This window comes from Capsella rubella, unplaced genomic scaffold (genome assembly GCF_000375325.1).
Source record: "Capsella rubella cultivar Monte Gargano unplaced genomic scaffold, Caprub1_0 scaffold_7, whole genome shotgun sequence".
In the NCBI taxonomy this organism is placed as follows: Eukaryota; Viridiplantae; Streptophyta; class Magnoliopsida; order Brassicales; family Brassicaceae; genus Capsella; species Capsella rubella.
The window spans coordinates 16,448,616-16,461,427 of record NW_006238917.1 but is presented as its reverse complement, the minus strand read 5'-3'; the positions used below and the strand labels follow the sequence as shown (position 1 = coordinate 16,461,427).

General features: G+C 28.5%; 1 long non-coding RNA gene across 1 annotated transcript; it reads left to right on the top strand.

Moving 5' to 3' along the window:
- Positions 1–9,203: 9,203 nt before the first annotated feature.
- Positions 9,204–10,927, top strand: LOC111829715. The gene is made up of 4 exons (XR_002833076.1): positions 9,204–9,364; positions 9,687–9,893; positions 10,002–10,081; positions 10,708–10,927. It is a non-coding gene; the product is annotated as an uncharacterized LOC111829715 (long non-coding RNA).
- Positions 10,928–12,812: the final 1,885 nt, after the last annotated feature.

Below are 12,812 nucleotides of genomic sequence, written 5' to 3'. Positions count from 1 at the left end.
AAGAAGTAGGACTAAATAACCTTCGAATGCATACCACGTTTTTTGGGTTTATTGGGGAGGATGTTGTTGATCTTCGTAGTTTTCCCAAAGACCTCAAAATCTCAAGCTACTACATCAAAAAAGTAGATTACAATTAGTTGTTTTAAAAAAATTAAACACAAAAAGTAAAATATTATGAGTAAACATTGATTAAAAACGATATGAAAGCATGTGGTGTGAAAATTTTTATTAGTTCATGCTTTGTTTTGTGAGATATATATTTTGTCTCGCTTTTGAAATGAATGTAAACTAAGAAAACATGGAATGGTTTATATAGGCTGTAAAAATGGGGTAGTTAATATTTTAGAATATTTGGTTTGAGATTTAGTTTTGAAAAGAAATAACTTTATTCAATCTCAATCACTAAATTATCGTGATTTTATTGTTAAATATTAAATATTATATCCGAATATTCCATTTTTAGAAGACTTCGAATAACAAATCATGTTTATATTTAATAGGCGAATTTAATTACCATAAATTAGTAAATTGTTATAAATTAAGGGGGTGTTATTAGATGGAGAATTTTAAGGGATTTCAATTACGGGTGGATTTTAAAATTCAATTTAAATGATTAAGGAAATATATACATATTATGGATTTTAAATGATTAAAGAAATATATATTCAAAGAAAATCGAATAGGATAATGATTACTTAATAAATAATTCTTCAATTTTTAATATATAATGAAATGACAAAAGTTTATTTATAAAAATCTTACAAATAAAAAGTTATATTATCAAATGTATTTAAAAATGTTAATATAGATTGATTTGGTTGGTCAAGTTAAAAATTAAAATAGTTTAAAAAGTCAACTACATTGAATATTCCATACTAAGAAAACATGGAATGGTTTCTATTAAAACAAATATTAAAATACTCAATGTTTAAAATTTCGATCAAGATCTTTATAAAATATTTGAAATTAAGAAAATCTTGCCAATTAAGCTAAATTTTAGGCATTGTATCTTACCCCCTCAAGTTAAATATCAAACGTAACACCCTCTCTTTCCTTTAATATTGAAAACCAATTTTTTTTTTTTATCAACTGAAAAATAAACGATGGAGATTAAATCTCTAAACCCGATAAACATATCCGTTTAGTTAGTTAGATCCGCGTGTTAACCCAGTTAGAAATGATAATTATTTCATTTTGAAACTATAGTGTAAATTCATTGTGTACTTCAGCTTTAATAATATAGATTCTACCATTTATATTGCTTAATAAGTATTTTCTAAATCAGTGTTAACTGTTAAGTATCAAAAATTTGACCTTCTTAACCAAGTCAACTAATAAATGTGTTAGACGTCGCCCTAATTCTATCCCTTCTCTATAAATAGTGTTGAAGCAGCGATTATATAACTCATCAAACTCACAAATCTCAGACACAATCAAAAAAAAAAAATGGTTGAATCTTTCGTTTTCTCACGTGGAGTCATAATTTACAATAGTTAGCCGTTTTCCAAGTGCAGAGGTTCCAACCAAAACACTGAGTGGCAATTCAGTGATTATATATAGAAGAATAAATCATCCGATATGCCATAAAATCGCAAGTGTTGAAAGTACAGTAAAACCTCTATAAATCAATAATGTTGGGACCACGAAAATCTATTAATTTTTAGAGGTTTTAATTTATCGATAAATTAATAATTATTAATTTATAGAGAGATTTTCCTAATTTGGAAAGTTTTTTCACAAAAATATTTTAAAATAATATTTAATCATGATAGTTAGTATTTTATATAATAAATTACAAAAAATAATAATTATTATGTCTTGAAAGAGAATGTTAACAATTTTTGATATAGTAAAATATTAGAAATAAAGTCTAACAAAAACTAATGTGTCTATATATACATATATTTTGAAAATTTTACCTAATTATTAATTTATAATATTGATGGGACCATATATTTACAAAGGATTTTCAAAAAAATTATTATTTTATTATTTTATCGAAATCTGTCTAAAATTACACTGGTCCCAACTTGGGACTGAGAATTTTATTAATTTATAGAGATTATTAATTTATTGAGTATTAATTTATAGAGGTTTTACTGTATAATGTTTTTTTATTTACCCAACGTAGAAGTACTGTCAAGTAAATAATGTTGTTAAGATCCAACACCTATGTTTGATATACATGCAGAAGATGTAAATGTGTCAAAGCAAGTACAACAGCTTCACGCCTGTGGGTACAATTATTACGAAAAGGAATGTTCAATGTCCCTAAAACTCATTGACCGGTCTAGATCATTATTTAACAAGTATATACAATATGCAAAAACTCACTGCACAGTTTCACCTCATTTATATGTAATACATTATACATATATCGCTTTATTAGTGACTTGTTTAAAATTGGATCGAAAACTGGGTTTATCCTTCTCCTATACAACAAAAAGCAAGCTTAGTAGAAAACACATCTTACCTATTATCAGTAAAAGATACGACAATCAGAATACCCACTCGGAGCAACCAATTATGTACTTTTAATATTCTTTGTTTAATGCTGATCTATTTATAAAGAAAATTGGGAAAATAGCCTACCAATTATCTGAAGGAATACACATGGATATTTATATAACATTGGTTGGATGTAGTAATTTTTTTTATTTGCTTTCCCTTCTTGCAGCTTCAGTATTTGGTTCAACATATGTAATTAACACCTGTTGAAATCTAAAATTCTAAATTTAAAAATTACTCAAGCACACGTTAATAAGGTCCCTCCTCAAAGCAAGAGAATTGTTCGTAAAACAACAAGTACAGATTTGTTTGGAATTAAGACTACCTATTTTGGCTTTTTTCATTAATATAAATAAGGAATGAGAAAGTGGAGTCGTAACTCTTTACAAAGTCGAAACAAATAAACAACCTAGAAAAAGTCCTCCTTACAAAGTGGAGACCAGTTCTTTTATTTGCACAATTAAACAAAAGTAAAGAAGAAGTCAGCTGCTCCTTGCCTCCTTCTAATCCAATTACTTCTTATTTGGCGCTCTTTTGCGGGTTGACTTTCTGCTAACCACCACTCCATCTTGAGCTGTGATTGGTATCGTATCACATAGGCCTGCGACTTCGGTATATCGGATAATTCGGTTTCAGTTTTTCGGTTACTCGGTTATTTCGGAAACTGAAAGTTATTTCGAACTAAACCGAATACGATTTCGGTTCGGTTCGGTTCGGACACGGTTATTTCGATTACTGCAACTCGGTTATTTCGGTTTTATAATATTGTGCCGAACATATTTTTGAAAGAATGGCCATGTGCTTTTGGCCTTTTGGGCATGCAGAAAATGGCCTGTTAACACAAAAAAAAAAACAAAAAAATGCTGATTTTTGTCTCGTGAGAATGTGACCAGTCGATGACAAAAAAAAAAAAAATAGAATGTGAGCAGTCTCAACGCGTGAAGGCAACGACGGTGAGATCTCAAATCCAAAGCTCACGGTTTAGAAGAAGGGTGGAACGAAGGAGAAGAAGAAGAAGAAGATGAGATGATTAAATTGAAAAAAAAAAGATGATGAATCGAGGAAGAAGATGAAGAAGAAGGATGAAGTAGAAGAAGAAGAAGAGGATAGTAAAGAATGAAGATGGCGATGAGGAAGTAAAGATGAAAAATAGTGATTGAAGAAAAAGAGGATGATCATTGATGATGCATCAAAGAAGAAAAAAATGAAGAAGAATCGAAGAATAATACAAGAGGGGTATCATGAGCGGCTACTTAAGAAATTTAGATTAGGGTTTTCTTTTATTCGGTTAACCGGTCGGTTCGAGTGAACCGAACCGAAATTCTCGTTTAACTGAACCAAACTTGAAAGCATTCCGATCGGTTATGATCAATTAGCATGAACCGAACCGATTTGTCCAAATCTCGGTTCGGTTCGGTTTGGACAAATCGGTTCGGTTCGAATTCCCAGGCCTAGTATCACACATGGATCTCCTAAGAGTGTTATCGATCTCTTTTTTTTTTGTATGAATGTAAAATTATATTTAAAAGAAAAACCATGTTTATATCAAATGCATCATTTTCCTAAACAATTGCTGAGGAGAAAACAGAAAACATATTTTACAGTCTCCTCAAAGCGAACCATTCTCGTAGAGTGTTCACAGTATACGTTTACCATCAATCACTTGACACTAATTAATAAAAGTACTCAATAGAGCTATTTACTGTTTAGCTATTTACTATATACCTAAAATATTAACTATTGTAATTTTCCTATATACGATCTTTCAACAAAAAATATATTCTAATTTTACCCTTATTCACTTATATTTATTATTAATGTATAAAAGACTGTATTTTAATTTACTATTTCATTGTAATATTTCTTTATATCTTTAATTAAAAATATATATATCATACTTCAATATTCATTTTTAGATATGAAATATATAATTCAAAATATATCTTTCATTGGATCTCTTAAAAAGTTTTGGATAAAATAGAATACAATTTTTGGATATAATTGTATGTTGAGCTATTATTTATTGCATATCCTCTTTTCTTTTTTAGGTCTCGTCTCTCTGTGGTTCATCTTCTTTACACAATCGATTCAATATCAGATTCTAATCTTTTCCACCTTCATCTCTTTTAGTTTTAAAAAATTCTGGTCTAAACGATGCTTATATATTTGGTTTTTTTCCTATTTGGACGGAAATTTCAGGAAATACAATTCAGATCTCTTAAGGGAACGGTTCAGAATCATAATCCAGAATTTTAAACATCACTGGAATGTCAAATGATGGTAACCCATGTATGCATTCAATTTTTGCCTTTTCAGGTTAGTTACTCTTGGATTTATATTGGTATCTCTTGATTAGAAACTCAAATTAAGTTCCGATTCAAATTATATTCTCAATAAAACCACAACCCTACCAACCTATATTTAATAGAATATGTTTTCGGTTGTCAAGAAATTTGAGTTTGTCCTTAAACAATATGCAGAATCCTTTGTAACAATTGAAAAATTCTTCTCTTAGTTAAGTAAGCTGAAGATTTCTGTGAATTGATGAATATAATTACCAGTAGTTTAGGAACAAATCATTTTTTGAGCCGGCTATTGTGTTATCGTTTTTGATAGTTCATCAATTTGGAAAAGTAAAACAAAACTCATGGTAAACTTAATAACTTTGATATGCTAGGTGAATTGATTTGCACACCAATTTAACCGTGTTTAAATAAACCCTATCTAAAACACCAAAATGTTAAAAATGAATTTTATAAGAAAACAGAACTTATCTAGGGTACAAATAATTTTTTAAATATTGACATAATACTTTGAATTGCAGCAGAAGACACCTCATCTGTCGAGCCATAGACTATTGTAATAATTCTTCTTCCTAACCGATGAAGACTCAAGATGATGAATAGTGAGCGAGATGTTGAAAACAAATAAAAATGAGATTGAGTTAATGGATATTTAAAATAGAAAATATGGTTTGTAAGACTGTTTTACTCTGAACGTGGGTTCATAAATAGTGGGAACAAATTTTCAAGAATTAAAGAGGGATTTGCACAATTAACCTTTTTATGATATTATTTTCTACAAATACTTTTTCTAAGTGTCCATTTTCAAAAATATTCTCTTCAATGTATAAAATGACTAAATTACCCTCATTTATTATAACATATGATGAAGAAATGAATATTCTTTCCACCAAAAATAATATTTCTTCCGAAAAATTTCCGGTCAAATTTTCCTGACAAAAAATTTCCTGACAAAAATTTTCCCGCCAAAAAATCTCCAAAAAAATTTTAGCCAAAAAACTTCCGCAATTCCTTAAAAAACCTTTTAAAAACTTTGTAAATATTTTTAAATCTCTTAAAAAATCCTTTAAAACCCCTTGTAAATCTTTTAAAAGTCATCCAAAACCTTTCAAAACTTGAGTAAACCTTTTAAAGTCATTGTAAATAATTTTATAACATTTATAAACACTTGTAAATCCCTTTAAACCCCTTATAAGCGTGATCAATCCTTTAATAAAAACTTTTGTATCTTCTAAAACCCTTTAAAAACCTTTGTAAATCCTTAAAAACCATTTTAAAAAACTTGTAATACCTTTAAAAAAATTTGTAAACCCTTAAAAACCTTTGTAAACTTCTAAAACCTTTGCAAATCCTTTAAAACTATTTTTAAATCTTTGTAAATATCTTTCAAAATCCTTGTAAATCCTTTTAAAACCATTCTTAAATCCTTGTATGCCTTTAAAACACTTATAAATCTTTTTAAAACACTTATAAATCCTTTTAAAAAACCTTTAAAAATCCCTATAAATTTTTAAAATCTTTTAAAAATCCTTGTAAATCCTTTAAAACTGTTATAAACTTATAAAAACTTTTAAAAACCATTGTAAATCATTTAAAAACCATTCAAAAACCTTTGTAAGATTCTAAAACCTTTTAAAAAAACATTACAAATCTTTTAAAAACCATTTAAAAACTCTTGTAAATCCCTTTAAAACCCCTTGTAAAACCTTTAAAAAATACTCTTTAAAAATCCTTGTAAATCCTTTAAGAAAATTTGGCAGGAAAATTTTGTTAAACATTTTTTTTGCGAGAAAAGTTTTGCGGAAATTTTTTTGGCGAGAAATTTTTGGGGAGAAAATTTTTTGAAGGAATATTCCTTCCTTTGGAAAAGAATATTCTTTCAACTATGGGTAAAATGACCATTAAAATTTAAGAGAGGACAAAAATGAAAATGGCAAAAAAGAGGGTAGTTTTGCAAAAGGGTATCATAAAAAGGTTATTAATAATAATTTCTCATAATTAAACTGCCTATTTTTGAGGAAGTTATTCTCACGTAAGACATTTTTTATTTATAATTTTTTAATTAATCTTTTAAAATATGAAGTAAAATCTATGTGGCATAATATTATTGGCCATGTGACTTGTGGTTTATAAGATAAAAGATTCTTTATTATTTCTTACTTAAATAAATTGATAATAACTATGTATTTACTAAAAAAATTCTAAAACTATTTGTTAAAAAAAAAATCAAATACACAATAACTTACATACAAAATATACATGTCAAATTAAAACCAAATAATATACAATATATGCATATCTATACTATTAAAGCTGAAGTATCCATCAAATTTTCATTAAAATTTTCAATTGAAATAAAATACACTTAATCGGATATATCATTTTCAAATCTTTGGGTATGGATAATGAATCAGATATTTCTCCAGTAAATTATATCATTTCCATATTTTTGACTCTCCTAAAATATTTCTACCTAATTTAATATTATATACATATAATAATTATTATTCTCCTTTCATATTCTTATGATCCTGTTTATATTTTTATTTATTTTATGACACTAAAAATATAAATAAATAAAAATAGAAATTGTTTTCCGCATATGTTGTAATTTGATTTTTTTCAAACGGACATATATATCTCAATCGATAAACAAAGATGGTTGTAAAACGTCCCACATCGACTATAAAGTTTTAAAAAATAGTTCATAATCATTATAAATAGGACTGGTATACTTCAACCTACGAATAAACAGAAAGCTTGATTTCTCAAGCGTCCAAAATTTAAAAATTTTATTTAGTTTAATTCGGTTCTTTAGTTGAGCAAATTAAAACTTTCAAAAACTTTCAAAGTATTATAATATTTAAATTTTTAAAAGTATTATAAATATTGGAACTTTAGAGTATTTAGTTTTAAATATTTTAGCTAAGTCATCAAATATTAGTCTACTAAATGTTTCTAAAGATATTTGTTTTTCAAGAAATATATTCAATTACACAATAACATACAAACAAATTATACATGTCAAATTCAAAAACATATATGTAATGTTTTTTTAACTCAAATAGGATTTTAAACCGGATTACCTACCGGGTCATCGGTCACTAGGCTAACCGGGTTTGTCAATAGATTAAAAGCTTTATTTATTTTTATATAGATTATGCAGTTTTATAAATAGAAAAATAAAAAATAACCATATCATGTTAAACAAAATATGTAGTCTAACAATAATAATAAATTACTTAAATTTTCAAAATTTAAATAAAACCAAAACAACACTAATAATACATCAAGAGTTTATGGTAACCAATTTTAATCGTATGTATTATCGTTTGAGAAAGAATACAAATATTATGACTTCTAAGATCTGGTCGGTCCAATTGATTCATATGGTCGTGGGTTAACGACAATTTTTATGGTTCTTTCAGTCATAATATTACCGGTTATTTGTATTAAACCAAAAACGAAAAAATATCCAGTTTCCGAGTCGTAGATTAACCAGTCAAACCGACCAGTACAGTTCGGAAATGGAAACTTCTGATTTATCAAACAATTACAATATGAGAAATAAACATAATCTAAAATAAATATATATTTTTGAAATAAATACAATTATAATTTATATATTAACTTTTTGAACTGATGTCATCCGTGCAGTAGCACGGGTTATCCTCTAGTTTATATTAAAATCAAACCTAATATAAACATGTTGTTTACTTTTTATAGTTAAAATATACAAATCAATACGCGCTTTAATCTCTATAGAATTAAAATTAAAATATATAAGTAAACACGCTATTCTGTGTATCTAAATACTACTGGATACCAAATATTAATACAAAATCGATTAGTATATTATATTTTAGTCATTATTTAAAAACCCGTCTTCTGTGCGAAAGCACGGGTCATCCCCTAGGGGATAACTTTATTTAAATAATTCATTTTTATTAACAAGGGTTGAGGTAACTACCGTGCTCGATATGTTTAACGGTTTTGTCGAAACATAAGATATATAAGTACGTATATTAATTTACAATTGTACAATAATACACACTATTCTATTTATCATATAGTTCAAATTTATACTATTAAACACCAAATATTTATAGCAATAAATATTTTAAGTTTTTTTTTTAAATTGCTAGAATAATCTACGTTGAGACCATTTTTCATGCATGTTATGACAGATTTATTACGAGAATTTGTTAGAAATGCCCCTTGTGAGATACACATTTTTAAATATACCCCCTTTCTGCCATTTTTACTTATACCCTTCTATATTTTTTTAAGACAAATTTACCCTCAGTTATATTACCTCTTTCTTCTCTCAAATCCCTAAAGCAGCGACATCTTCTTCTCTTGACGTTGTCGAGCTTCGCTGTTGTCCAACTTCCCTGTGAGATCTCGTTGTGAATTCGCTCATGCTCGTCTCTGTGAATTCAGCCGACGTTCCTCGTCTCTGGTTCACGTGAGCCTTCTTTGTGTTGCCAACAAACAAAGTTGTCGTCATACTTGTCCACTTCTCCACTCAGCTTATCAGACCTAAGCTTGGGGTTTGTGAATTACTTCCTCGCTGAGCTATGATCGTTTCTTCTTCTTTGCTTTGTGATGTTTGTCTTGAGTTTGATACGAATGCATTTGAGCCTTTGAGGTACAAGTTTCTGTTGATATCTAGGAAAATAGAAGGATTTAATGAGCGCAGATAAGGTGTTTCGTAAATTGCCAAAGAGAAAAGCTTATTGTTTTATGAAAATTGTTGTTGGCTAATGGATGAGGGAAGAGAATTTTCTATGACTCAAAACCTTCTTAATAGCTTAAGTGATTGTTTCTCCATTTGTTTAATTATCAAAACTCATAATCTTTTAACACCAGCAGCAGGAACAAAGAAGAGAAACTTCGTAACCCTTCTTAGCTTCAATCAAAAAGTCTCCTTTTATAAAAGATTTCAGAAAACACCAAAGTCGAAGCAAAGAGAGTGTTCATAGGAGCAGGATGCAACAGAGTCGTCAATAACGTCTCTTGGGGAGCTTCGGGTCTCGTCTCTTTCGGTGCCAAAATGCTGTTGCTGTTTTCTGCCCAAAGGTCTGCTTCTTTCACTCCTTTTTCTACGATCCACCCTTTCAAATCCTCCTTTTTTGTTCTTTCAAAAGCAAGATATGACTTTTACTTGTTTTGTGTTCCTTTTTGCAGACTGCCCAGATTGTTACTACACTTCCAGATTGTTTTATGTTCTTGATTTAGCGTTTTCAGTATCTTGAATCACGCCATAGGTAATTGCATTGCAAAGGAAGATAACTTTGATGTTTATCAGATAGAGAACTTGACTGAAGAATTTTACATTATTAGATAATTCTTTACAGTAGGCATTCCAATTCCTATTTATAGTCTTTATCAACTGTTTGGTGGTTTAGTTGCTGTGAAGGGTTAAACTTTTCTAGAACTTTTTGAATTTAGATTTTATGAGAAAACATCAGATGGTTAACGATGTATTGATGTGATAGGTCGTTGTTGTTCTTCTTGTCTTTGTTCATTGGTGTTATTAGCTGCGATCTTGCCGAAGCTTCGATTATGTTAGTGTTCGTTGTAGTTGTGATCTCGTTGGTCCATATGACTACCAGTTTTCAGGTTTTGTCATGTAGGTTTGCATATAAGATTAAACTGATTTTGATTCCTCAATGCATATAGTAGTTAAATAGTTATGCATAATCAGTTATAATAGCTTTGTTCTCTTATCCTAACATGTTCACTGGCTTCCACTTTCAAAACACTACAGAGTTGTAGTTACATGTGTTCTCATCTTCACTCCCAACTTCCATGTCTTCGTGAGTCTCCACACGTCTTAAGAGACTTGGAATTAAACTGAATTGAATTTTTTGTTTTTCGTTGATATTGATAGGGTGGAATTGATGAAGTTGAGGATCCAAGAGCTGCAGTCATGGGAGAGCTTGAAGAAGGACTGGAGCTTAGATTATAATACTCGCATCCATATTTGTTAAAGCGAGACCAAGTCTTTGTGTGTGTGTGTTGATCATGAAATATTAACTAGTGGAACATAACTACTTGTTGCATCATAGCTGTATTCTTGTTTGGTTTCTAAAACCTTTTAAAAGCATGTCAAAACTTTATAATATCTTATAAAAACCTTTTAAAACCTTTGTTAAAAGTTTTTAATCGATTTTACAATATGTTGTTTAGTGTTAACGAGAAGCATATATAACAATTTCATGTAAAGTTTTTGAAGTACTTGTTAAAGCTATATAAGTGTTTTGTAAAACCTTTTAAATACTTCATAAAACCTTATAAAATCCTTGTAAAAGCTTGTAAAACCTTTTAAATACTTTTTTTTTTTACAGCAAAACCTTTTAAATACTTTGTAAAAGTTTTTAATTAATTTATAAAAACCTTATAAAAACCTTATAAAATTTTTGTAAACCCTATAAAAGCCTTATGAAACTTTTTAAATAGTTTCAAAAACATTAATATACATTTAAACACCTTATAAAACCTTTTAAATACTTTGTAACACATTTCTTAAAACCCTTTTTAAAAACATTATAAAATCTTTATAAAAGCCTTGTAAAACCTTATAAAAGCATTGTTAAACTCTTTAAATACTTTGGAAAACCTTAATATACATTTAAACACCTTATAAAACCTTGTAAAACTTTTTAGATACTTTGTAAAAAAAAATATTAAAACCTTATAAAAAGCCTTATAAAATCTTTATAAAAAACCTTGTAAAACCTTATAAAAGCATTCTACAACAAACCTTATAAAATTCTTGTAAATACTTTTAAAAAACCTTTTAAAAACCTTATAAAAGCCTTGTAAAACCTTTAAAAAAATTAACAAAACCTTATAAAAATCTTGTAAAACCTATTAAATACTTTGTAAAACATTTTAAATACTTTTTAAAAGCCTTATAAAATCCTTATAAAAGCCTTGTAAACCCTTATAAAAGCTTTGTAAACATTTTTAAATAGTTTTGAAAACCTTAATATACATTTAAACACCTTATAAAACCTTGTAAAACATTTTAAATATTTTTTAATACATTTAAAATACTTTTTAAAAGCTTTTAAAAACCTTATAAAAGCCTATAAAACCTTATAAAAGCCTGCAGAAAACTTTTTAAATAGAGAATTACTTTGTAATATCTTTAAAAGATTTTTATAAAGATTCTAAAACATTTTTAGGAACCTTATAAATATTGTTTTTGTAAAACCTTATAAGTGCCTTGTAAAACCTTTTAAATAGTTTTGAATACCTTAATATACATTTAAACGCCTTATAAAACCTTGTAAAATCTTGTAAATGCTTTGTAAAACATTTCTAAAAACCCCTTTTAAAAACCTTATAGAAGCCTTATAAACTCTTTATAAAAGCTTTGTAAAACCTAATAAAAGCCTTGTTAAACTCTTTAAGTAGTTTTGAAAACCTTAATATTCATTCAAAAACCTTAAAAACCTTTTAAATACTTTTTTTTTTTTTTTTTTGTCATCTTCAAACTAAAAGATCGACTCAAATGAGCCAATCAGACGGAACATTGTTTACAAATTTAGCGATATGCGGGTTAACACGAGCTCGTCGTGCCAAACTATCCGCTTTTACATTTGCATTTCTAGAAATAAGAGACAAAGAAAAAGACTCGAATTCTTCCCTATCAACTTGAATATCTGCCAAGTAAGCAGAGAACGCCGGCCATTCACACGGAGAAGACACCATCTTCACCAAATCGGAACAGTCTGTGTAGAACTTCACCTCCGTGAAGTTATGTCCAATCATGCAACGCATCGCCCATACAAGTGCTTCGACTTCAGCATGTAGAGGAGACATACTTCGTCGGATTGTCTGTGCTCCCATAGTTGTCGGTACATCTTGTGTTTGCGGGCAATACCATCCCAACCCCGCATACGGATCCGTATTCTTCCAGGAACCATCAACAAAACAACAGGTCCCGTCAACGTCAATGTTTAACACTCTAGTTTCCCCCAAATTCCG